At 41.7% G+C, this 26431-nt stretch overlaps 1 long non-coding RNA gene across 1 annotated transcript in view; it reads left to right on the forward strand.

The window, feature by feature from the left end:
• The window catches only part of LOC107978492, a 74337-nt gene that overhangs the window by 16489 nt on the left and 31417 nt on the right, over positions 1–26431 (forward strand). Inside the window, exon 2 of the long non-coding RNA XR_004768265.1 lies at positions 17269–17859. This is a non-coding gene — a long non-coding RNA (uncharacterized LOC107978492). The remainder of the gene's footprint in view (positions 1–17268; positions 17860–26431) is intronic.

Here is a 26431-nt window from a genome sequence, read left to right on the forward strand (position 1 = left end):
ATTTACTTGAGAGGTTCTCAATTCATAGTTTTGGCTAGTCTGGAACTCACTATGTGGACCAGTCTGGCCTTGAACTCAAAAAGGTCCACCTGCCTGTGCATCTGGGATGCTGGGATTAAAGGCGTATACCCTCACGCCCAGCCTCATTATTTATTTTTTGTTGTTAAGCATTCTTATCCTGAAGGAATTTGAGGCTTGTAGAAGAGCAGCCCTTCCATGTATGGTGGTATCTCTCATGCCACAGTAATGGTAATAATTACCCAGAAAAGTAAAGCGTACACTTTATGTGAACATGGACAAAGTGAGATTGTGACCCAAAGTTGATTTTTGTGGTGCTGATGTGCTCAGTTTATGCCTGTACCCCGTGAAGGCATCTGATCTCTCAGGCAAGGGGAACTAGGGCTGGTGGGAGGTCAGGGTCACCTGTTGGGGAAAACCAGGAACAGGAGGAAGAGGTCATGAGGAACTTGGTAGAGTCACTTAGGCCAGTGAGAGAGAGAATTAGGATTATGGTAAGTGAGCTCACAGATAACCTGGGAAGCAAATTGATTCAAAATGATTTGTTAGTATCTATGGGAGTATTTCGCTGGCCAGATGATCTCTGCTGAATTAGCGTGACTGTAGGCAGGTTGTCTGCAGCCAGTGACTAGATCCCAGAAGCAAAGAAAGATCAAGGACATTAATGACTGCTTATTTCTATAAATAAAAGTTGATATTAAGAATTGATATGATGGTGTTGCCGAAATTAGGCATGGATTGATTTGTGCAAAGGTTTGCAGTAAATGGCTTGAGTAGAGGGTCCAGGCTCTAAACCTCATTTAAAATTTTGTGTAACTATCAAGCATAAATCATAGTTTAAATGCACACAGATACAGTGTCCTGAGCATTTTTACTTATGCATTCTCACTCTTATTAAGATCTCTGAGAGAAAGTGGTGCCTCTGGAAGCTCAGAGAGGGGAATGGACTAAGTAATTAGAGCAAATAGGGCTAAAATGATAGGAGGGGGACACAGACCCAGGGCCCCAAGATGCCTTTGTTCACTGTGCTAGTTTCCTGTGGTTGCCATAGCAAAGTATTGTAAACAGAGTGGCCTAAAGAAACAAAACCATATTTCACTGTTCTGGAAGTCAGACCTTGGCAGGGCCACCCTCCCTGGAAGCTCTGGGGAACATCTCTTCTTTGCTTTCCTAGCTTCTGTTGCTGTTGGCATTCCTTGGCTTGTGGTAGCCTCACTCCATTCTCTGCCTCTATGGTTATGTGGTTGTCTTCTTTTCTGACCTGTGTTTTCTCTGTGGGCTGTCTAAAGTCCATTTCTGCCCTTCCACTTGTCATTAATTCAGGGTCCTGTTGGGTAGGCGAGTAAGAATGGGCAGGTGGGCTAGGGAATGTTTGGCTATAAGGCAAAGGAACTTTAAAGTTTTTCTGGCTGGTGCTAAGTGCATGTTAAACTTTCAGAGGTCAGATATCTTTAACATAAGCTCTAGACAGAGTGAACTGTTTGGTATAAAGTGAAATTCATTATTCTTTCCATAAGGCCATCACCGAGAAAGCCCCCATATTAAACCAAATGAATTCATGCAGAAGTTCCACCAAATTGTTGTACCAGCATTTACATTTACAAAATTGTAGATTAAACAACTAAAGTAAGTTAAAGTATTTTCCAGTCTTGTATGATTGGCAAGGTTAAAAGTTGACTATTTTATTTCTTGTGTAATTAGACTAAAAGGTGGAGCGGGAAAGGGAAGATATTTATAACTGGTTTTAGCCAGTATGATCAGTATGGTTTACATTAGAAATGTGAGGCTGGCTGGGTGGTGGTAGTGGTGCAGGCCTTTGATCCCAGCACTCGGGAGGCAGAGCCAGGTGGATTTCTGTGAGGTTGAGGCCAGCCTGGTCTACAGAGTGAGTTTCAGAACAAGCTCCAAAGCTACACAGAGAAACCCTGTCTCAAAAACAAAAACAAACAAACAAAAAGAAATGTGAGAGTGTTTATTCTGTGGGAAACATTAGTGCAATAAACAGCTTTAAGAGACTGAGGCCCCATCCCCACGCCCCAAAAAGTTGGGAATGGTGGCACACACCTTTAATCTTAGCACTTGAGAGGCAGGGCTTGGTGGATCTCCAAGTTCCAGGCTAGCCGGGTCTACAAAGCAAGTTCCAGGACAGCCAGTGCTACACAGGAAAACCCTATCTTGAAAAACAAAACAAGCCAGGCGTTGGTGGCACACGCCTTTAATCCCAGCACTCGGGAGGCAGAGGTAGGTGGATCTCTGTGAGTTCGAGACCAAGAGCTAGTTCCAGGACAGGCTCCAAAGCCACAGAGAAACCCTGTCTTGAAAAAAAGAAAAACAAAATAAAAATTAAAGAGGGCAAAGGGGAAGATCTTCTGGTCATTTCCAGGTGATCTTATAACAAGTAGCAAATTTCAGTGGCTTTAATACAATAGAGACTTATTCTTGCTCAGTGGTGAGCCCAGGCTGCCACACTGCTTTTCTCCATGTGGTGGTTCAGGCATACAGGTTCCTTTCAACACCAAACTCCACTGTTTCCCACGGCCTCCAACTCTTCTGTTTCCAGCTGATGACGCTGCAAACTAGGGTGGAGGATGCTCAGTTTCCTTTCAAGTCTCCTCGGCCTGCATGTGACACACATGATTTCTGTTTATTGTTCCACATTCCATTGCCCAGGATTAGACATGTGACTTCACCTGTGTGCAAGGTGTGTGGGTTAGGGGGCGGGGAAGAAATGGGAAATAGTATCTGGCTGGGCAGCCTTGGGTAAGGAAATAAACATTCTTATCTGAAGTTGGCAGGTGTGGAATTTAGAAACACTTTGGTAGAGGGCACAGTAGTGATTTATATGGAATTTGAGAATAAACATATCCCTTGGACTCAAAATTCTCCCTGCATTATTTTTTCCCTAAAGGTTCCTTGCAAATATGTTCATACTATATTTTAAGATACATCTAGCAATTCTGAAATAATAAAAGATTGAAGTATTCTGAGTGTCCATTGAAAGGGACTGGATGAATACAATATTATATATCCATGCAGTGGGGGCACTCCATAGCCACTAAGATGAACAGGGCAGGGACACGCTTTTTGTTGATTATATAGAGAAAACCGAGGCACATTGTTACCATTTCTCTAAAGGAAAATGTGTGTGTGTGTGTGTGTGTGTGTGTGTGTGTGTGTGTGTATTCATTCCTTCATTGAATTTTTGTAGAAGGATCACAAAAAGTGGTGAAAGATCCCAGAAAGCTGATAACAGTGGCCATTTCTGACCCACTCTGAGGTAATGGCGGGAGAGTCAGGGAGAGACATAGTTGCACTGTGTCTACTTTTGTGTGTTTCCATTGTGCACCTGCTTATAAGCATCAGTTGTAAGAGAAAATAACATGGAAAGATGACTGTAACATACTGTTGCTTGGGAAATGCAGTTTATTGAAATGTATGGACAATATGGTCTTGTTCATAAATAAACAACACATATAAAACATAATAGTTCATTTGTCTGTGTTTTCAACCTTTCATAATGTACAGGACACCTGTAAAATAGTATTTTTTTTTAAATTACAAAAGTAAGTAAAACTTTTAAAAGGAGTCTTTGGCCCTGCTATATGGCCTCCCTGTTTCTCCTAGTGAGGTTAGTGAGTGCTTCCTGTTTTTGGCTCCATGCCTTACTTCCAGTACATCAACCATGCTCAAGTTCATTGCCATGTACATATCTATTACACATGCCATGTGTGTTTCTGGGGTCCTGGATCATGGCATTCATCTAAGTATTCTTTATGCCAAGAACAACATATTTCCTGTAAGAGGTGAGCAGACAATACCGAGTTGATACTTAGAGCAGGGAGCACAATAGGCAAATGGTTGTGCTTTCTTGCCCCTGTATGATGTCACTGTGTTCGATACCAAACCCCAAAGATCACTGACTTGTTAGTAATGCCTGTGGTTTTTAAGATGCTGTTCAAAGCACACATGCCAAATATTTCCTTTCTAAAATGATCCTGGTGGTCTCTGGGGACCTCTGATGCTGCATCTTAAGTTGGTCACACGGCAGAGACACAGAAGCCTATGTAGTAAGCAGTGACCATGTTAAGAAATGTGGAAACAGTCAAGTTGATGATTCGCTCTAGTACTGTGAATATAGTCCACCTTCTTGATACAACCAAGGGCCATTTCTTTCTACCTTTCTCTATATACTATTTCCTTTTCTCCATTTTCATTCATTTCTTGTACACTTAAATGTATTTTTCATGTAGGATTTTAGTAGTCACTTGTAAGTGAATGAAAAAGACCACAAAAGAGTGGGGAGCTGGCAACACTTTTACAAATACAGGTTTTTAGTTAAAAAGTTCTTGAGAATAGATGTTATGGTCTGGGGTCTCTCGGTTCCCCGTTTTATACCCGATGTCATATTCTCCTATGTTCCTTCCCTGTAGTCACAAGAGGACTACTTACTATAACCTAGAAGTTTGCTCTAGGGACTTTCCTCAGACTTTTTCTTTTTGGGAAGTCCTCTGCATGTAACCATCGCTCAGGTTTTACTGTGTGATGGTCTGAACTTGGCCAGGCCACATGATGTTCAGGTTATGTGGTTAAACCTTATTTCTACGTGTGGCACTGAGGATAGTGATTTGACTTTGTGGATTAGGCAGATTATCCTCTCCAGCATTGGTGGGCCATCATAACATCCACAGAACCTGAAGAGAGCAAAGTTATTCAAGAAGTGGAAATTCTTTTTCTGTCTGACTGGGCTGCGACTTGGGCTTCTGGGTGGAGTGGGGCACATCTCCCTGTGGTCCCATTCTTGGGCCTTTGGACTTAAACTTAAACTCTCACTCTCAGGCTTGAACTTAATGTTGAAACCACACCACCAGCTTTTCCGGGCCTCCAGCTTACAGCCCACAGACCCTGGACTGCTCAGTCCCTACACATGTGAGCCAAATACAGCATCCATCTTAATCTCTCTCCTCCTTCCTCCATCCCTTCCCCTTCCTCCCCTTTCCTCCTGTCCTCCCCTGCCCCATTCCCTCTCCTCTTTTTTTCTGTTTTTTATTGGTTCCATTTCTCAGGAGAACCCTGATACAGCTATCTCATAAGGAGATGATTCAGATGCCATCCTTGTCAATGTCACTATGATCTCAGTTTTTTTTTTCTTTTCTCACCCTTTTAATGAAATCATACTCTATTAGAGCACTGGTCTTAATTTGCTCATCCATTCTACATACATGTTGAGTATCTACTGTGCATTTATTCTGGAAACTTGGGCAAGAGACCACTAAGAAGTTCACAGAATAATGGAGGTAGGTAAGCAGGCAGTTTCAGTACCATGTTACAGGTGCAGTGTGTGAACAGGGTTCTATGAGAGCAGGGAAGGAGTATCTCATTTAGCAGGGCATGGGGAATCAGAGGGCGAGAAGAAGTTAAAAAAAGGGGAGTGGAGAAGGGTGGGAGGGGAGAAGGGAGGGGACTTGAATATTAGAGATGGAGAATGGAGGTAAAGAAGGTAAATTTTTCCATAGACTGGTATAGCAAAGTTGATCATGGAAATGTAAAACTGTATGACAGGTCTGAGAAATGACAGGTACCTGAGTCTGGAATGTGAACTGGGGAAGTGGCAGGAGATGAAGGCAAAGAACAAGAAAGGGTGGCAATGTGATGGGCTACCTGTGCAAGCTGAGATGTGAGATTTCTAAAGAAATGTAGAACCTTTACAAGATTTTGGCTACAGGAACAATATAAGGAAGTTAAGATTATGTAGATTTGAGGATAGAAATCAAGTCATCACCACCATGTCACCTAACTCAGGCTTAAGATGTCATCAGGGCTCAGTAAAGTTGCTTTGGGTTTGCTCTACTTTTTAAAAAAGAATTCATTTATTTAAAATAATAAACCAAAGTTGCTAATAGCACTGACTATCTTTGTAGACCATCAAATCCGTAAGCAACATGTTAACCTTCATTTGTACGACTTTGAGATAGGCATGTGACTTGGGGATGTGAGCAGGACTGTATGCATGGTGTATGTCATTCCTAGCTATCATTAAGAAACTACAATGTCACATAAGTGACTTGTGTAGGAGCCTAGGGTGAGCAAAACCACCTTTGAATCCTCACTCTGATTACCATGATGTAAATGCATCTGTGGCTGCAGTGAAATGATGACATTGAGGTAAGTTCTGAACCTGTGAAATAAAATCAATCTCTGGCACCTGAAGATACAGTTTGGGAGTTTTCGTAAGTGTTCTTCAGCTTCCTCCACTTCACTCTTCTGCTGTCCTTCCCTAAGGAATCATTTGAGAAATTCACCTCTACACTTTAGGTAATGACATTAGTTGTAGTTTCTTAATACTAATGGCTAATGAGCCTGCAGGGTATCTTATGTGAGTCTCCCTTTAAGAGTTGGTCTGTTAGCTTGGAAATCTGCCACATCCTGCCAAAGCCTTGTTGTTCTATCCCCACTTCCCCATATTCTCCAGATTTTTCCAACTTTAGGGGCCAAGCGGGAGTCTTATGTTGGAGGATGTTGTGCAAACCACATGCGTAAAGAAAATAATTTACATTTTTCCATTCTTAGCTTCTGGAACATCAGTGATTCCATCCTCCCACTGCTATTGGGCAGAAATTGAGGTATTCTCCTTATGCTCCCTCATGTTCTCCAAACCCACCACACACACACACACACACACACACACACACACACACACACACACACACACACACACCTCCTTGCCGTACATGCAGCATGGGTTTAGCATAACTACTTTTTTTATCTCTGACTCAAGGGACCAAGAACATGCAGTATTTTTGATAATAAGGGATGCTCCAGCTCCTGACTTTTTGGTCTTCATTCCCACCCTTTCCATTCATAGCTGTCTGTTTGCTTTTCCGTGTTTCTTGTATTCATGACTCCCTCTTACTACCTGCATAATACCTTATGTGTATAGACATTCAACAAACAATTTCAAAAGAATAGAATAAATACAACATACAGATTCAATATCTCAGTACACTATGGAAAACAGAAAAAATTACCTTGCTTTATTATTTTTTGTAGTAAGAGCATATTATCCTTAGGGGTCCCACACTTTTTATAATCATGTGATTATAGTTACCTCAAGTGGTGAAGAGAATACTGAAGACCTCCACGTTGGAGGTCAGTCTGCCCTGTGGCATCTGTTGCTCCTTCAAGATCTTCTGCAATTTGTATGACTTCACAGTAAGTCTCTACAAATTTAAGGCCACAAGATAAAGTAATACATACACCATTGGTCAGGAAGGAAAATACATAACTAGCCAATAAGCACATGAAATTGCTCAATACTGTTGTTCTTTGGAACATAAAAATTATAATGAGGTACTATCTCATTAGAATAAAATGCTGATATTAAGAGGGTAGACTAAAACAAATTTGTGGCTGTGGAGAAACTATTAGTGGAATACAAAATTGCAAATCACTTTGGAACCCAGGGGAAGTGTTGGAGGGATTGAGAGGGGGTTGGGAAATGACATAAGTATAATGCTCAAATACGAGATTCTCAGAAGAAGTTATATATAAAGCTTTAGGCCCAAGAAAAGGCAATATATGCTCTTTCCTAATGTCTACACTAAACATTTACAAAATATATTCAGTGAGTCAAATAGAAAATGTCCCAAAGTGCTAAGTATACAGGCTAGAGTCTCTGACCACAATGTTAATACAATGCGAAACTGATGATTAAAGATTTACAAAGAAGAGTATCAATTTTAGGATGTTTTAAAAGACAGTCTCCTAAAGCACTTCGGGACTGTACGTGGTGGTGCATGCTTTTAATCCCAGCACTTGGGAGGCAGAGCCAGATGATTCTCTGTGAGTTCAAGGACAGCCGGGGTTACACAATGAGACACTTTCTCAAACAAAACAACTAAAATACTTTTTTTGGAGCAAAGAGAAAATGCACATACTAATAACAACGAAACTTGCACTAAACCTTACAAGTATACACGTATGGAAACCGAAAAACAGAAAAGGTGACCTGAAATTATGAAAGAAGAAGAGGAACTATTATATGGGATGGAAGTGGGGGCAGGGAAAGGGAAGAGGAGTTAGAATGCAGGATGAGGTTGCATGGTCAGTGTTGGACATGGGTAGCTGACAGCACCACAGTGAAACTCATATATCACACAAAGAATATGTGCTAATGGAAAAACACACATCGTGTGTCATAAGTAGAACTCAGAGCAGATGTCTCACTATTACATATGAAAAATGAGAAGAATGGATGAAGAAATTGGAAACATAACTGTGAATACCACCGAGGACTGGAAAATGGGAACTAACATAATTAAATGTAAAAATTACCAAGCTGGCAAATCTACAAAGAATGGATAATAAATCCACTTGTTATACTAACAGGAAACATGAGGCCTTTCCCCTAGGAAAATCAAAGAAAGGGAAATGGACACAACGAATCAGGAAGGGGCAGGACACCACAGACATGAGTGAGGAGACATGGCACACATCTGTAACTAATGGGGGGATAATGATAAAATGCCATTTTCACAAGTAATCAAAGAAAGTATGTGCACATCGGGAGCCATACAAGAAATTATAAAAAATGGTCAATTATTTAAAAAGGTCTATTCCACCCAGAAAGCGTAAGGCGAATATGCTTCTGTAGAGTACCTGAAGATGTTCAAGGACTATGTGTCTCTTTTAAAGGAAATAGCTTTGATATTAGAAGTGTATAGAACTCCTCTCAATTCACTTTTATTTTTTTCTTCTCCAAGACGGGGTTTATCTGTGTAGCCCTGGCTGCCCTGGAATTCGCTCTGTAGATTAGGATGGGCTCCAACTCACAGATTTCTGCCTGCCTCTGTCTCCTGAGAGCTGGGATTAAAGGCACGAGTCACCATGTCTGGTTTAATTTACTTTTCAAAATATGTATCATTTGGATTCTAAATATCACTAAACTAGTATGCTGTTGTATACAATGCATAAGCCACGCATGCCTGTGAAAACAGTGTAAATACTCTAAAAGAATAGTAGAAAACCAATTCATGCACCAGAGTCTAGACTAAAATAATTGAACTACCATCATAGGCTCATTTCAGGAATTTTTGAATGGCTTAACATGAAGTGTATTAATGCATTTTATTACTACTAAAAGAGGTGCAAAAAAGGCGCTTAATGAAATATGCTACTCATCCTTGCATAAACTCCAGGGAGGAAGAACTGGAAGCAGATTTTCTTGACCCATTAAAGCCCATTCATGAGAAACTAAGAATAAAGATTTTATTTAATGATGAAGTTTAAGGTGTATTCCATTAAAAGTGCCAAATGTCTTGAAATACTTAAATGATCAGGTGGGTTCCTGGTTATTGTTTTGACTAAGAATGAGTATTGGAAAGGAAGAGACAAGAAAAATCATCACCTGGAAAATACTAAGAAAATATGAAGGAATCGAATGAAAAGCTGTTTGGGCCAATACAAGTGCTTTGTGTGTGTGTGTGTGTGTGTGTGTGTGTGTGTGTGTGTAGCTATATTTACATAGGTACATATACATACATGCATGTATGTGTTTGTAATAACATTCTTAGAAACTAACACACTCCAATCAGAAAATACAGTGGAAAATATTCCTTTCACAAGCACAGTTAAGAATACAAAATCCCAAGAATTAACAAGAAATAAACTGAAGTATATGAAAAAAAATTACCAAAAACCTTTTTAGAGATGAGAAGACTGGGAAAACTGGAGGGACAGAGCATAGCTTTGAATAAAAAGGTGCAAAACTTCTGAAATAGAATTCTTTTCTAAAACATTCAATAAAGTCTGACACATCTCAAGGTAAGCTTTAGGAATTTGACAGTGTGACTCTGCAGTTTACATGGAACTACAAACATTCAAATATACCTAAGAAAAAGGATTTTAAAAAGCAGCCAAAGGGGGCCTAACTGTGAGTTATCAAGACATGTGATGGCGTGTGAAAACTTGTTCCCTGGACCACAGGAATAGAAGCAGACACATAGAAACAGTTACAAGTGTAGATGGCATGTAAGCAAACGATGAAGTTATACATTTTAAATTGGTAGGGAACATGCCATATTATAAAACTGCATTGGGGCATTAGTTAATTATCTTTTTAAAAAATAAGGTATTTCTTGGCCAGCAGAGTTTTTCAATCTCATCATTATGAATAAAAGCACTGAGAACAGACTGGTCGTGGATCTAGTCATCCAGTTAGTACATAGTAACCAAAGAGTTATCTGCAGCCCCATGTTCATTGCAGTACACAACAGCCAAGACACAGAAGCAACCTAGCTGTCCATTGTCACATGAATGGATGAGGAAAACATGATGCACAAGGCTGGAGAGATAGTTCAGCTGTTAAGAATGATTGATATTCATCCAGATGGCTGGAGTTCAGTTCCCAGCACCCATATCTGGTGTGTTACAACCACCGGGGGATCTGATACCTCTTTCTGGACTCTTCAGGCAGCAGCCACAAAATAGAGTACTATTCATCATAAAACCCTGTCATTTACATCATGAGTGAGCCTTGAGGACATGATGTCAAATGAAACAGGACAGTCATAGAAAGGCAATACCACATTTGTAGGTATAAACTAAAGAAGTTGAAATCATAGAAATAAGGTGTTCAGTGATGCTTATCAGGGGCTGGGGGAAGGGGTTAACAGAGAATGAGCTGTATTGATCAAAGGACACAAAGTCTTGGTGGATAGGAGGGATGCACTTCAGTGGTTGCTTGCACACAATAGTGACTAAGGTGATAATTCTCTGTGTGTTTTGAAATGACGAAAATGACAGATTTTAAATGTTTTCACAAGAGAAACCCCAAGTGTGGTGGCTGCAGATTTGTTAGTTAGCTTGGTTTGATCACTATGTAATATAAGCATATATCAAAACACTGTATTGTGCCCTATAAACATATACTATTATTATTTATGAATAACAAAACTGTACAAATTTTAATAAGAGAAGTGACAGAGTCAGGAGGGTAGAAAATGTACTTAACAAGTCAGTAAAGATTTCAGATGAGAGAAAGGAAATGCATTTCATAGCAGTTCTAACTACCTTTTTATCCATCATTGCCTCCATACACTGTCGGACCTAGACCTATTTTCTCTTTCCTTGGTTTTCCATTTCCTAAATCTGTTTTCAGGCTGATAATTCTGTTCATTTCCAGTGTGGGACTTCACATGTCTTTTGGCCTAATGCCTCATCTGCATTAAACTGTTCGTATTTTACTGGATTGGACAACATACTCCTTTCTGAGGGCTATTTATGGTGGGCTGTGTGATGAATCATCAGGCAGTGGTAGAATTTCTTTTGTGGATGGAAAGAGGAGACTGTGACTACTCAGTGCTAATAGTCATCATTGTCAGAGTTGCATTAACTGGGGATCACTTGTGAACTGGCATGCAGTTATTAAAGGTGAAACGGAGACAGTGATTTCAGACCAACTGGGCATCATTGTTGTAGCTCAGGGGCTGCCTGGGGGAGGAGGCAAAGAACACTGCAGCATTACTCTCAACAGCTGGCACACAGTCATTGGAAAGTCATTCAAGGATGGCTGTCAGGGACTGGGGAGTTGGTTCAGTGGGTAAAGTGCTTTTGTGAGGACCTGAGTTGGAACATCAGCATCTACACAAAAGCTGGGCATGCAGTCTGTGTCTATTATTCCAGTACATGTTGGGACTGTAGCAGGTTGTGGAGGACTGAGACAGCCAGTCTAGTCAAAACATGGAGACTCTGCCTCAAATGATAGGGTAGAGAGTGATAGAGAATGAAGGCTAACATTAACTTTTGTCCTCCACGCACAGCTACAAGCACACGCGCACATGACTCCATATACCACAAACCCCTACCTCCCACACGTGTTCAGAAAGTGTGTCTGAGGTAAAGCACAAGGGGGAAAAATCTCCTCGTGGTTTATAGAACAAATATAGATAAATGTAGATCAGGGAAAACCCCCGATTTTCATCTCTGAATTAGTAATGAAAATGTTCATCAGGCAAGACTTAATTCAAAAAGCATTATGTGAAAACTACAACCACACAGTGTGCCTAGTAGTTGTGTCTGCTTCTCAGGAAATGAACAATCCTGCCTGTTTTACTCATTTACACACCATCTAGTGATTTCCTATTGATCTACGCAGAGTAAAACACACAAATCGAAAGTGTGCCGTTTAACAAACTTTCACACAAACACCACCCAGATTATAATATAGGGCATTTCTGTCACTTCAGGGAGATCCTTCATGTACTAGTCCCTTTGGGAGCCCACTCCTGTCCCACTACTTGGTGACTTTTACCTGGTCTAAAGCTTCTGTAGGCAATGGTTGCTGGGGAGAGAGAGTCACACTCCTCAGTATGTAGCTACCACTGAGCTGCTCTTGCTCAGGAAAATTACCCCTGCCCATGTTTGTGCAGGCGTACTTTATTAAAAGGCTGCGGGCCACAAACAAACAAGACATGGAAATAGGAGGGGAGTTGTAGGAAGAAGGCTTTGGTGGGAGGATGAAGGGTAAGAGGAGAAAATGAGGGCAAATACAATCAAAGTCTTCTCTCTCTCCTCTGCCCCTGCACTCCTCCCTCCCTCCCTCCCTCCCTCCCTCCCTCCCTCCCTCCCTCCCTCCCTCCCTCCCTCCCTTCCCCTCCCTCCCTCCCTCCCTCCCCCTCTCTTCCCTTCCCTTCCCCTCCTCCCTCCCCTCCCCCCTCTTCCTTTCTCCCTTCTTTGAGAAAGGGTTTCTCTGTATAGATCTGGCTGTCCTGGAACTTAGACCAGGCTGGCTTCCTGGAACTTCAGAGATCCACCTGCCTCTGCCTCCCAAGTGCTGGGATTAAAGGGGTGTACCACCACCTCGAGATAAATTTATAACTTTAATTTTTATTTTTATTTTATTTCCCTCTCTCTTTCTAATCGACCTGTAATGAAATTATGAAAGAATAAATTAGAAGAAAGAAAAAAAAACTGCCTCTTCATGGACCCTTTGGGATTGGTTTGTTTTTCTCAAAATAATATTTGAGAGATATCCATATTCTTGTGTATATTAGTTACTATAAAATACTGGAAAATACTCTATTTTATGTATAGAGTACATATTTCTACTCCATTTTCTTTGTAGGACATTTGGACTATTTACAGTTTTATATTAAGGATAAAGCAGCTATCGGGAAGGGGGAGGTAGTTCAGTCAGTAAGATGGTTGCTGTGTAAGTGCGAATTGGGATCCCTAGAATCCATGTGGGAAACAGGGTTTGGCAACATGTTTGTAATCCCAGTTCTGGGAAGATGAAGACAGGAGGATTCTAGGACTTACTGGCTAGCCAATTGAACCAGGGGGTGAGCTCCAGGTTCAGAGTGAGACCCTGTCTGGAAAAACAAGGAGGAGAGCCATGGGAGGCAACCATCATTGACCTCTGGAATGTGCACCCATACACACATGCACATATGCATACACAAGAATTAAGTGGCTATGAACAATTGCTTTTTTTGTTTGTTTTGGTGGGTATATTAATTTTGGGGGCCATATACCTAGACATAAGATTGTAGAGCTTGTACATCTTCAACTTTTCAGGATTTTGCCAACTTTCTCTTGCATGAATTTGCATTTCAAATGGCAGTGTGTGACAGCTACTCATTCTCTTTTCCACCACACAGTAAACAGACAAGGCAGTCTTTTCCCCATGGGAAGACACCAACCCAAGAGAATATGGCAAAAACTACCTCTCCTGTGGTCCAGGATCTCATTCAAGAGAAATATGCAGAGGACCACAACAACAATTTAGGGACAGCTACCATTCTGGGTGGCAGTGGAAATTTGGGTTACCAGACTAGGAATGAGTGGGGGAGAAAGTGAGGAGTGTGGAAAACCAGTCTTAGGAAAGGGCTATTCATAAGGGATAAGGTTTCTGGCTGCTGATTAGGCTCTACAGATGGACTCCAGCTCGTTCGGGGAGTTTAGTTAGAGGGTAGATTCATGAGCTTGCCATGAGCTCCATCCTTACACGTTCCATGTTTCCTTTGATGTTTACCTCAATACCGTGGCTGACAGCTGCTTTATTTTTCCTGGGCATACAAAGTAGGAAGTTCTTCTTGGGGCCCTTCCTGTAGATTTGAACTTGCTGGTAGACCTTATGGACAGAAAGGACAAAGTTGAAATATGGGTAATCAGCAGCCACTTCAAATGCACAGCTAAGTCCTGGAGAAGATCACATGCCCATTTTGTAGGCAGGAAGCTGTCCAAGGAGCATGGATCACTTGCTCTCCTGGGGCTATGACCATAGTACCTGACACATCTTACAGGAGGAAAAATTTATTTTAGCTCTTGTTTTCAGAGGGGAGGCATGGTGGAGCATCTTGGTTATGGTGAACATTGCATATGGCAGAGGCTGTTTGCATCATGGTGTTGGGGAGCTGGGGTATTGGGCTAGGATATCACCTTGAAAGGCATGTCCATAGTAACATACTTCTGCAAGCTTGGCCCCACCTCTAAGATTTCACAACCTTTCAGAACATTTGCTGTAAGGATCCCTTCAGATTCAAACTATTAACAGACTATATCATTATGCATACATTAATTTTAGCAAATAGCTTACATATTTTATTTGTTTGTAACAGCTTGTTAAAACTCTATAATGAAAACATAGTAAAAAAATGTTGCAGTTTTTGGTTAGAGTTGAATCAAAGACATCCATTAACAAAGAATCTTAAATTTCAAATACCCCAGAAATGTCTGTAAGCCATTGGATCTCAACAACAGTTTCTGAATATCACCTTATTTTGGAAGGCATTGACAAGCATTTGAATTAAAACTCAAGAGTTTTCCAAAATAAAGCCATATCTGAGAAAACTATTATATGTTCAAACTAAAACAACTTTAATAGAATTTACCTTCCAAAACAATAGTATAGGAAACAAGGCATTTTGTAAAATGTGGTGCTGAACAAGTCACAGTAAAAATAAATGTGTATGTAACTCCCACCTCCTCAAAACGGAGGTTGCTTTCTGCTCCACAGAAACATATATCCACTCCCAGCCCATTCTCTTTCTGCTCTCCAGATGCTCCCGTGTAACCCACCTTGCTATCTCTCAAGATCATGGACTCTTCTTCCATTGTTGTTACATACATATACATATTCCTAAATATATAAATACAATCTACTTAGCCCATGTAATGTTATTTGTATTTACATGATTTCAATGCTGATCACTTGCTATTGGATGACCAATCTGGGGGCTCCTCCCCAGGGGGATGTTATGTCTTCTGCTTTCAGCATTCCTTAGTTGCCAGTAGTTTGTTGTCTAGAGTTGGGGCACCGTGGGATTTCCCCCTTCCATGTTAGCATTTCTGTATTGATACCATCCTTGTTCAGGTCATGTTTAGGCAGCAATATTGATGAGACTTCATGGCTATAGCTTCTCTGACGTTTCTAAGAGACACAAACTCACAGCACAGCAAACTTCCTGGTCCTCTGGCTCTTAATATGTTTCCTCAATCATCCTCAATGATTCCTGAGCCTCAGGTTCAGTACTATAGATGTGTCAGTTGGACCTGGACACACAGGGTCACTTGTTCTCTGCATTTTGATTGGTTGTGTTTTTCTGTGATGGTTTTTGTCTGTAGGTGCACACTTCTAATGCCAGCACTTGGGAGGCAGAGGCAGATGAATCTCTGTGAGTTTGAGGCCAGCCTGGTCTACATAGTGAGTTTCAGGCCAGCCAGGGCAACAGAGAGACACCTGTCTCAGGGAATAAAAAAGAAAACTATATTTAGAATATAGTTAGGAATTATGCTGGTTTAGTAAAACGTCAGTTGTGGGCTCCCCTCCGAGGTTTATGATCGCCCCAGATAACTGGCTAGTTTTCCTGTACCTGACCTGGTCTTCCATTTGTTGAATGGGCTGTAAGTCTAATCAGACAGCTGTTGGTTACCTCTGAGGTATGTGTGCCACTATTGTACCCTTAGGATCACTGTGCTATGTATGCTGTTAATTGCTGTAGGTTCATGGAGCTCATGGCTGGGAAGACTATTGGTTGTTTCCTCCTTTTGGAAGCGTGTGTGGCACCTTCTGCTATTATAAAAGCTAGTCTTCAAGGGGGAGGCTTTCAGATCAGCTTCAGCTCTGATGCTTCAAGCTCTGTGTCCAAAGAGCATGGTGCCTTCACCCACGAGACTCACCTACACCCTTTGGGATGCAGCCAAAGGCAACATCAATAACCTATATCCTTGGACAACCTGAACCAACAGCTCAAAAGGGGACTTTTCTTCCTAGTGTTCTGGTTTTTGTTAGATAGTGTATGGTGTTTGCAAGAATTGTCAGGACAGATGGAACATTTTCATTTAAACCATATATGTATACACAGATTTACACCGATTACATGCAATTTTAGGCCAATAGATAATACTTTGATTCCTATGACCCTTTCAGACATCCTTGCTCCTGTCTTGCCTTCTTCCCTCCTGTATTCATCTCTTTCTCCTTTCCTAACTAAAGCTCCCATGATTTTTCCCATTTTCTTCTTCAAATCACTTATACCCACTAGTCCCCTTTCAACTGCTCTTTCCTGTTTTCTGCGATTACTCCAGTTTGTATACTCACATCTGAAGATTTGGAGCTAGCCACCACAGATGAAACAGGACATGTGGTGTTTGTCTTTCTGGGTCTGGCTTACCTCACTCAATATGAGTGTTATTGTTTTTGATTATATCTCACTGTAACCCAGGCATTACTCAAATTTACGATTCCTTTGCCTCAGCCTCCCTGGTTTTTGGATTACAGATGTCTGTCACTATGCCTAGCTGGGAAGCTCTCTAAGCACACTGGGAAAGCTCAGTCTATGCACATGAGAACATTAGGTGTGCTTGTCAGGACAACTGGAGTAGCTTTACTAAGTACTTATTGGCTGGTGGGGGGTGTCCTAATAATGATAGTGAAAACAATGTAACATTTTCAGTCTAACTCTCCACAAATTAATCACAACAATCAGCTGTTTCCAACTTGTGACCTGTAGGATGATGACATGCATCCTATGAGCCTGGGTATAATCCAACACTTTTGCAGATGACACCATTGCCATGTCAAAAAGTTGAACAGCCCTGGAAAGCTTAGGGCCTCTTTGGGTGATAGTTGATGAGTGAGATAGCCAGAGTTCAGTCAATTCTGTTTCTACCCTCAAACACTGTGAATGCTTTTGCTTCCTTATGGTTTTACTATCATTATTTTAACCAGCCTTTTTGTTTGCTTGTTTTCAGGGCTTGAGTTTGAGCCGGGGCCTCATGCACACTAGGAGAGCCCCCTACCACTGAGCTACACCCCCGGTCCTCCACCAGCCTCTTCACTGGCCTCGTTAGCCTCACCAGACCATTTTACACAACCCTGTGTATCTCTGATCTATCTTCAGATACGTGCTGCTAAAGTTTCAACAGTTTGTAGAGGTTTTTGGAAGCACCTACCCCAAGACAGATGCATGGATACTAAAAACTGTGTTGGTTGCACATAATCTGAAGAATTGGTTATGCATTCTGTAACATCCATTAGCTACTCTATGATTGAGCCATCTTCCCTCTAATCCCCTCAAGTTTCCCTTTCTGGATCTGTGAATAGAAATATCTGAGTCTCCCAGGACGTTTTCAATGAGCAACACTGTGATGTTCTGCAGCACTGACTTAGAGGACCTGTCTGGATTTCTTGCTGGAGCCAGAGCAGAATAAGGCTCTGGGATGGCATTTCGGGCATTTCTCCTGTCTTTCTTCTCTGAGATGCCCGGCATCTTTGGAGACAGTTCCCATATACAGGGAAGAACCATGTGAAGATGTTCCCGGATCAGTTCTTCATTTCAGCAGGTGTGCCAGAGGACAGAGGGCTCTCAGCAGCAGAGGGGAAGTCTGAGGTTTGGTTTTTCATGACTGGTGTGGGTTCTTGTTAAGTTCTTTGTGCTTTACTATATACTTAGAAGCCACCTGATCCAGGCTTGCTGCTAGAAGCTAAGTCTGTAAATCCCACAGAGTTATGCTGCCAGTTGTGTAGGATTCCAACTGAGCAGTGGGTGTAGACATATACATTTGCATAGAAGTAATACATATTGGGAAAATATTAGTCTCCTGATTTTGATATTATACTTAAGGTAGGTAAGATGCAACCATTTGGGGATACAGTATGACGGATGGGAAGGAACCATCTGTTCTACCATTGTAGTACCCTGTGAGTCTTTATTTCTTTTTTTTTCTTTTTAAAGATTTATTTAATATATTTTGGGGTTCTGCCTGTATGTATATGTGTTTGAGGGTGTCAGATACCCTGGAACTGGAGTTATAGACAGTTTTGAACTACCATGTGGGTGCTGGGAATTGAACCCAGGTCCTTTGGAAGAGCAGCCAGTGTTCTTAACTGCTTTAGCCATCTCTTCAGCCACAAGTTGTAATGAAAAATCTTTCCACCAAGCCGCCAGGGCCCCCAAAATAACACACAGAGATTAATATTAGGTACAATATTGCTGGCCAGTGACTAGGATTTCTTAATTGCTACTCTGTCTTAAGTATCAACCATAACTATTAAACTATATATTTTATAAACTTATCTTATTGAGGACACTGGCAGAATGTGTCCTATCTTCCCAGGCTCACATGGTGATTGTCCCTCTACTACATTTCCCAGAATCCTCCTCAACTCCTAGTTCCACCTATCTTGCTTTTCTATTGGCTAACAGTGCTTTATTTCATCAACCAATAAGACAAACATATACACAGAAGGACTTCCCCCATCAACAAGTCTTTATTTCAAAGATTAAAAAATATGTGTAAGTCTTTCAAGGTGGTTTATAAGATTCTTTAAGGGCAATTCCATAATTGTCTGAGTTGGGTCTTCTCTATCTCCAAAATGTGCAGGTTGCTTTATTGTGCGGTGGGTTTTCATAGTGTTGTCTATCAAGTCTGTGTTGTGTTTGGTCAGTAGCAAGGCCAGACTTAACTGATCCTTTTGGATGCCTGGTCTCCAAATCATATGCCACTTTACTCTGCTTTGAGACTCCCCCAGCCTTCCCTGGCTCTGGAATGTTCATGCAAAGGGCTGAAGAGTAGCCTCAATGATAGAGAGTAACTTGGCCAATGGCTTGCTCAGATCTCTGAGGGGAGAGGGAAAAAGAGAATATGGCCCTGTAGCCATTCAGGGTTCAGTCAATCCAGATTCCAGTCTCTAAAGAAACTTATGGGCTGGGAATGTTGAAGGTTCTGAAAAGGAGAGGGAAAACTGAGAAATAACCTTGCAGGAAGAATAATGTACCCTGCCTTGTCAAAGCAGTCCACCTCGTATTTAGAATCTGAACATGTTCACATGGCAAAGAGGAATTAAGTCTCTGATCAGCTTACATAGTACAAGGAGGTTACCATGGCCTGTTCTAATATCTCCATGTAGTCATAAGGATCCTTAAAGGTGGCAGAGACAGGCAGAGAAAGCCAGAGGATGACAGCTGGGTATCCCAGTACTCGCTTTGAAGAAGGAAGGGACCATGAGTCAAAGAATGTGGGTGAGCTCTGGAAGCTAGGAGAAGCAAGGAAATGTGTTCTCTCTAAGGCCTCCAGAATGGAGTACAGGCCTGAAGGCACCTTGATTTTAGTCAAGTCAGATCCATGTTGGGGTTCTGATGTATAAAAATGCAAAATAATAAATATGTGCTATTTTAAGCGACTGAATTTGTACTAATTTGCTGTAGCATAATAGAAGTCATACACCATGCTGGTAAACTGAAAACAAGCACACTACTGCAGCAATATTTCACTAATTAAGGGAGGCTCAAGGTTCAGGAGTCAGTGAAGAGCATTCTGGTACCGAGTGAAGCAAAATCTGAGGTGGTAGGTTGGGAAAGACAAGAAGCTTGAGTTTAAGACTTAGGGTCTTTTAGACAAGGGGGTACAGTTCTAGGGAAGAAGGAAGGCATTAAGAATCCAGTTCAGGGGCTGTCAAGATGTCTCAGTAGGCAAATGTGCCTTCTACCAAGTCTGATGAGTTCAATCCTCAGGGTCCACCTCGTGGAAGGAAAGAAGTGAATTTCTTAAGCTGTCCTCTGACATCCACACACATGCCATTGCCCACATGTACCCATACATACCCATACATAATACAAATAAATAAATGTAATTTTAAAAGCCCTTTAGAAGAAAAGAATCAGGTTAAACCCATGTGATCCTAGAAGCAGTTTTAGGGATTTGGAACAGATGAGTTATTAGCATAGAGGTGAGACATGGATGGGAAATTACACATGACAACGGTGGGTTTGTATTGGGTTAGAGAACACAGAAAGGCTATAGAGGTGTGGGACGTTTACAGTTCTGAGTTCTTTGGCAGGGACAATTGTTGAAAATTTCACGGCTTACCTTTTCCCATGTATGCACCATGCACCATGCACCATGCACCATGGGGGTGCAGAGTATTGGGATTTCATTGTAGACCAGAACAAGTCCTATGACTTGATAAAGGACCCCAGTGAGGTCTTCAGGAATAACATGACTGTGGTTCTAGGACTTCAGTAGTATGAGGTTAGTGTCCTGAGCTCAGCCCCATTTAGAAGCTGTGGTAAACAATGGAGTATGGCTTCTCCTTCAGCAGAGGACCTGTGTCCCACCAGTGAGTAGTCGTCATATTGCTTAAACACAGAAGTGAGGACCACAACAGCTGCAGACTCAGTGGCCAGTGTTTTGTAGAGTTGTGTATCTGATGTGTTTCATGACATCAAGTTCAAATTCTTTCCAAATCACCATTTCCGATTCCTCGGAACAGAAAAGTAATGGGCCAAAAAAGAGGGGCAGAGGACTATGGACTCCAAGTCTCTCAATTCTGGAGCATTGAGCATTTCAGAAACCTAAAACACTGAATTCAGTAAAAATGTCTCTGCATTCTGTTTGATTTTGTACACTTTTCAGTTTCTCACAAACCTTTTACTGACAGAGCATTGTAGCATCTGCCAGTGATAGGGCAACCAGAGGGTTTGGCAGCTTGTGGGTGGGAGTTTCAGGGTTTGGGGACTTGGCTGCAGTTAGATTGGGCTGTTGGAGTGGGCGGACGAAACTGTGTATTGACGATGGTCTTTGCTTTTCCTAAATCACAATTGCATCATATGAGGGAGCTGGGTTTATGTTGAGCATTGCAAAAGCCTCCTGGGAAAAGGGCAAAACTGGTTTGAGTGCGTAAGGAATTTATTTATGGCAATCATGGTATCAAACTAGGATGGGATATTGTTGAGAATCTGGCCCATTTTATGGTGGAGGGGGAAAAATCAATTTTAGTTCTGTAAGTAAGCAACATATAGTAGAGTTATTTTGTAGTTAGAATGACTTTTTTTTTTGAGTCTTAGTGTGCTTTTCATAGGGCAGCAGATAGGATATTCTTATTATACTGATTCAAATAAGGATGGATTCGGGGAAGAAATATCATCGAGAAAAGAAAAATAAAGCTGAGCAGAAAGAAAAGGGCCTGTTTCCCAGCAGGGGTTGAAGGCTGTCGAGCAGAGCCGGCCAGGTCTCTTGTGACCCATCTGCACTATCGCACAGTGCGGCTGATTCCTGGACACTGGGTCACAACTCTCTTTGGTTCTAAGATGACTCACATGTTAGGTTCCATCTAAGGACTACCTGCCATGTGGAAACACAGAGTCTTTCTTGGATTTGACTCTAGTCTTTAATTTGTGCTAGCCTGGTTTCTAGCAAGTGATAGAAAGGGAATTGTTTTATTTTCAGATAAGATTAGAAAAGCAGAGTTGTCTCTTCATTTCTGCACATTGCTCTTTAACATGGGTCACCTTGGGGGAGGTTCAGAAAAGTGTGCTTGTAAGACAGTGTGTCGTGTGCTAAGATGGGGTATGAGAGGACTTGACTTCCACACAGCCAGGCCTTCCCCGTTCTTTCTGTGAGATCTTCTTTCATTTCCTTTCGTGGCATCTTTAATATCTGAGTTCTAACTGAGGTTCGGTTGACCTACAAGAAGCCACTCGTGTCTGAATCATGCCTATGGATGGACTGTGACACGAGTGACACCTCTGAACGATGACTCTCTCCAGCTCTCCAAGGCCTCTCTGTCCCTTCTTCCCTTTTCCCAGACTCCTGAGCTGCTTCCCATCACTAAAGATAAGAACTGGAATCCAATTGCAGAGAAGGACGAGTGATGAGCAAAGGGGTCCAGACCAGGCTGGTGAAACCCACAGAAACAGCTGACCTGAACAAGGGAGAGCTCTTGGTCCCCAGACAGATAGCTGGGAAACCAGCATGGGACTGATCCAGACCCCAGGAACATGGGTTTCAGTGAGGAGACCTCGGAAATCTACAGGACCTCCTGTAGTAGTTCAGTCCTTATCCCTAGCATAGGTGTGGACTTTGGGAGCCCATTCCACATAGAGGAATACTCCCTGAGCCAAGACACAGGGGTTGGGCCTAGACCCTATCCCAAAGGATACGATAGGCTCTGATGACACCCTAAGGAAGGCCTCACCATCCCTGGAGAGCAGAAAGGATATGTGATAGGTAGGGTTTTAGTTGGGAGGGTCGGTAATTGAGGAGGGGAGGGGGGAGAAGGGAACCAGGATTGACATGTAAAACAATCTTGTTTCTAATTCAAATTAAAGAACAGGAAAAAAAAGATAAGTTCATTTCCTAGAATTTCATAGAAATTGAAGCATAAAACATGTGCCACTTAAGACCTGGCTTGTTTCATTTTCTATGATTAGTTTGAGATTAATTATTGCAGTTATGGATATCAATAGTCCATTCCTTTCAACTTGATGCCAGTTTACTGAAGTTAACAAGACAGAACTATTGTTTTTAATTTAATATTTGCAAAGGTACCTTATTAGAAAAATAAATTGAGTGACAACCATGTGCTGGTTTACTTTCTTCTGTAAATTATCATTATTGTTATTATTATTTGAGATTTTAAATTTTATTTCCTGTGTATGTATGTTTTGCCTGAAAGTGTTCAAGTATCACATGTGTGCAGTACCTGTGGAGACCAGAAAAGGGCATTGTATCATTTGGGACTGGAGTTACAGATGGTTGTAAGTTATCATGTGGGTGCTGGGAATTGAACCTGGGTCCTCTGGAAGAGAGGTCAGCACTCTTAACATCTGAGCCATCTCCCCAGCTCTACTTTATTATCTTTTAAATCAATTAGGGGTGTATAGCAAAATTGAAAGGAAGAGACTTCCCATATGCCCCCTGAGCCCACACATGCATAGCTTTCCTCACTGTCGGCATCCTCCACTGGAGTGGCACATGTTTTAGAACCAATAAACCTGTGTTGACACAGAGGTACCCAGAGCCCATGGTTTCCATCAAGGCCCAGTCTTCTTGTGCCTTTTCCAGGCTTGGACAAATACAATGTGGTGATCATCTTTCAGTAGAGTATCATAGAGAATCTTTCTCTGTCCCCGTCCCCAAACCTCTGTGCTTCTGTCCTTTCTCCTTGATGTTCTGCGACCACCAACATCCTGATCAGCCCAGTCTCCCATGGAAATTCTTCCCTCAAGCTATTGCTGGAGGGACCCAGAGAATGAATTAGAGGGAAAGGACAGATGGAGGAAAAGAGGGAGAAGGGAAATGGGGAGAGAGGGAAAGTGGGAGATGAAGAGGAGCAGAGAAAAAGGGGCAGGATAGAGAAGAGGGTCAGCGCAGGAAGGAGCGGGGGAGGAAGGGAGAACACAGTTTCTTAAGTTCCTGCCTCCCCTTCTTTTTACACTCTAGGCCAGGGAGGATCCAGGATTGAGGACTGAGGTCTGGAGTGGGGTTATTTGGATGCAGGAGTTAACATCAGGCTCATATACGTAGCCACCTGCCAACTTCAGGGAGGTGTCTTGGTCTGGCTCTGGTCACTCTGGTTCTTGGTAATTCTGGTGGCAATGTGTTGGCCTCCAACTTCTAACTTGAGCTTCTTAGAGAAGGTTAGGGGCAGGTCTGCCATGTGCACACAGAGACTCCTCTCCTGTAGGGTGTCAATTTATTTTTCCTCTCTATGTACATAGCACATTTGCCCCATTTATGTAAAGGAAACCATGGAGATTTTCTTCCATTACTTGTGGAATGAGAAGGGGTACCACCAGGATGTCTGTTCTTCTTTTGAGGGACTGCTTTATGAAACACTTGTCTTTAGAAATCTTCAGTATAAAGTGGGTTCAAGTCTTGGGGATCAAGAACAGCCTAGAACTCCTTTACCAAGCTCTATTTTGTCCATTCACCAGGCAGAGGGATGCCTGATTTCTCTCCTATAGCCTTTCCTGGTTCTGCAGGGAATTGTCTGGGAGTGGCACATGGCCTGCTCCCCCAGGGAACTTGGCTTTGTGGAATATGGTAAAGAAAATGTCCTTATTGTGAATAAGGCACTGCGTACGAAAAGGCCTCTGATTATTTCCATTTTCTGCAGCTTCTCAGGTGGACTGGAACAAGGTGTGGATAAGACACTATGGTTGTTCTCAAGAAAGATGTCAACCCTTTGTGTATGCAGAGTTAGTGTGTGGAGTTTCATCTATAAATTCGAGTGCCTATCTTGGGACCACAGAAAAGCCCCACCCAACACCCTGGGATATATCTAGTTTTTCATTTGACAGTGCTCACCTGTCTGCCAATGGCCAGTCAGTGTTATGGGATGGGGTGACTTTTTGTTTGTTTGATTTTGTTTTAACCTGTCAATTCCCATTCCTAGAAAGACCATAGAAAATGATAGTTCATGAAAATAATATCAGGCTCTGCTTTCTTTAGTATTGACTGGTTTTGCAGGAAATAGTGGATTGTCCTAGCTAGGTGCTGTAAAAGCAGTAAGAGTTCATATTTATATTGTTTATTATAGTAGAGATTTATTCTGTAAGTAAAATCACAGCATTCAGATTGCTGAGTGTAATCAAAGCTCCAGGTGTCTGGGGAGGTAAGGGGCACTTTGGAGTCAAAATGTTGTTGACTGCAATCAGCAGCTATGTGAGGTGGGAAGTTCTTCACATCTTCCCCACAGGTAAAACAGAAACATCACTTCCCACTGGTCTCAGAGGTTTGTGAGCACTCCATTGAGTAATGTGTGATGCTTGGACCAGAGAAAGTATACAGCAAGGTTGACTACTGTAGTCAACTCTATGATATAAATTAGTGCCCCACTACATGTCAAGATTGTGCAGGGGAGGCCAGGACTAGGCAGAAAGAGCATCTATTAATGATATAGGTAGGAAAGGGCTCAAGTTCAGGAGACATGGCAGAAACCAGAAGCTCCAAGAGACAAAGAGGTACAAGCTCAGGGATTGAGGGCTAAGAGTGTGACTAATTAAAGATTAGTGTAGTACAGCATGGCTAAAGTTTGGATTTGAAGGATGAGGTCTATAATCATCTGGGGAGGGCCTGCAGATTGGAAAGAGGGAGGGCCTGGCACCACAGTGCTGCCTTAGTGTGGGGAGCACGAGGAGCCAGTCCCCTACAGATTCCTTCCTACATCAGAGGGCTCTTCAAACATTTCTTATGAGCAAGGAGTCTCAGTCTCTTTGTCTCCTACTAGACTTAGCAGGGGTGAAATACAATTAAGTATTATTAAAAAATTACTGCTAGTTGGGTAGGCAAAAAAATCTTATTCAAATTAGTGTTTTTTTTTGTTAAGTAGGATTTACATGTTTGTGTGTTTGCGAATGGCGTTGCTACTTTAGTGAAGTATCTATTTATGCTATTTATAACTTGCTTATTAATCTGTACATTCTCTAGCTATATTGATTATCAGTTATACTTACTGTATCTTTTTCCATTCATATTTCTCATCTTGATTTTATGTCCTCTACTTTGAAAACTTGCATGAATTTTAAGAAGACTATCATGATTTTTTCCCCATTGTACATTTTTGTCCATGACTTTTATTTTTGATGGTAGGCATGGTAAAGCTTGCTTGGAATCTCAAGCTCTGCTATCCCCCTGAAACTTATTTGTAGGCTCATGTACACAGGCCTAATTATTGTGTTCTAGCTCCTCACCACACTGATTGGTGATCTGCTCTGATCATATATTAAACTCATTTATGATAAAACCTGGTTGTCTATAATTTCTGTTACAGATTTCAAGAACACCAAAGAGATTCTCTCATGGCTTTAGGGTGTTGAAATGTGAATATGAGTTTCTGGATCATGTATTTACCTATGGCATCTCTTTTGGGCCTCTTGGTCATTTCCCGAATATATAAATTCAGTTTTTTCTGTTTGGGGTCAAAGTACAACACCATGGGTGTTGGTAAGGAGCAATGGATGTTCCGTTTAGTCTCATCAGTGAGGAGAAAGCCTGCTCTGTACCTTTTCTAGGGCTGTTAGCTGTTAGCACGCTGTATTTGTTCTTGCTACTAGTGCATGTCTATGTTTCTCGTCCAACAGGCTGGTGGCTGCTAATTCAGCAAATTCAATTTTCCAAGTGAAAAATGTTG

Source organism: Cricetulus griseus, chromosome 2 (genome assembly GCF_003668045.3).
Source record: "Cricetulus griseus strain 17A/GY chromosome 2, alternate assembly CriGri-PICRH-1.0, whole genome shotgun sequence".
NCBI classification, from domain to species: domain Eukaryota; kingdom Metazoa; phylum Chordata; class Mammalia; order Rodentia; family Cricetidae; genus Cricetulus; species Cricetulus griseus.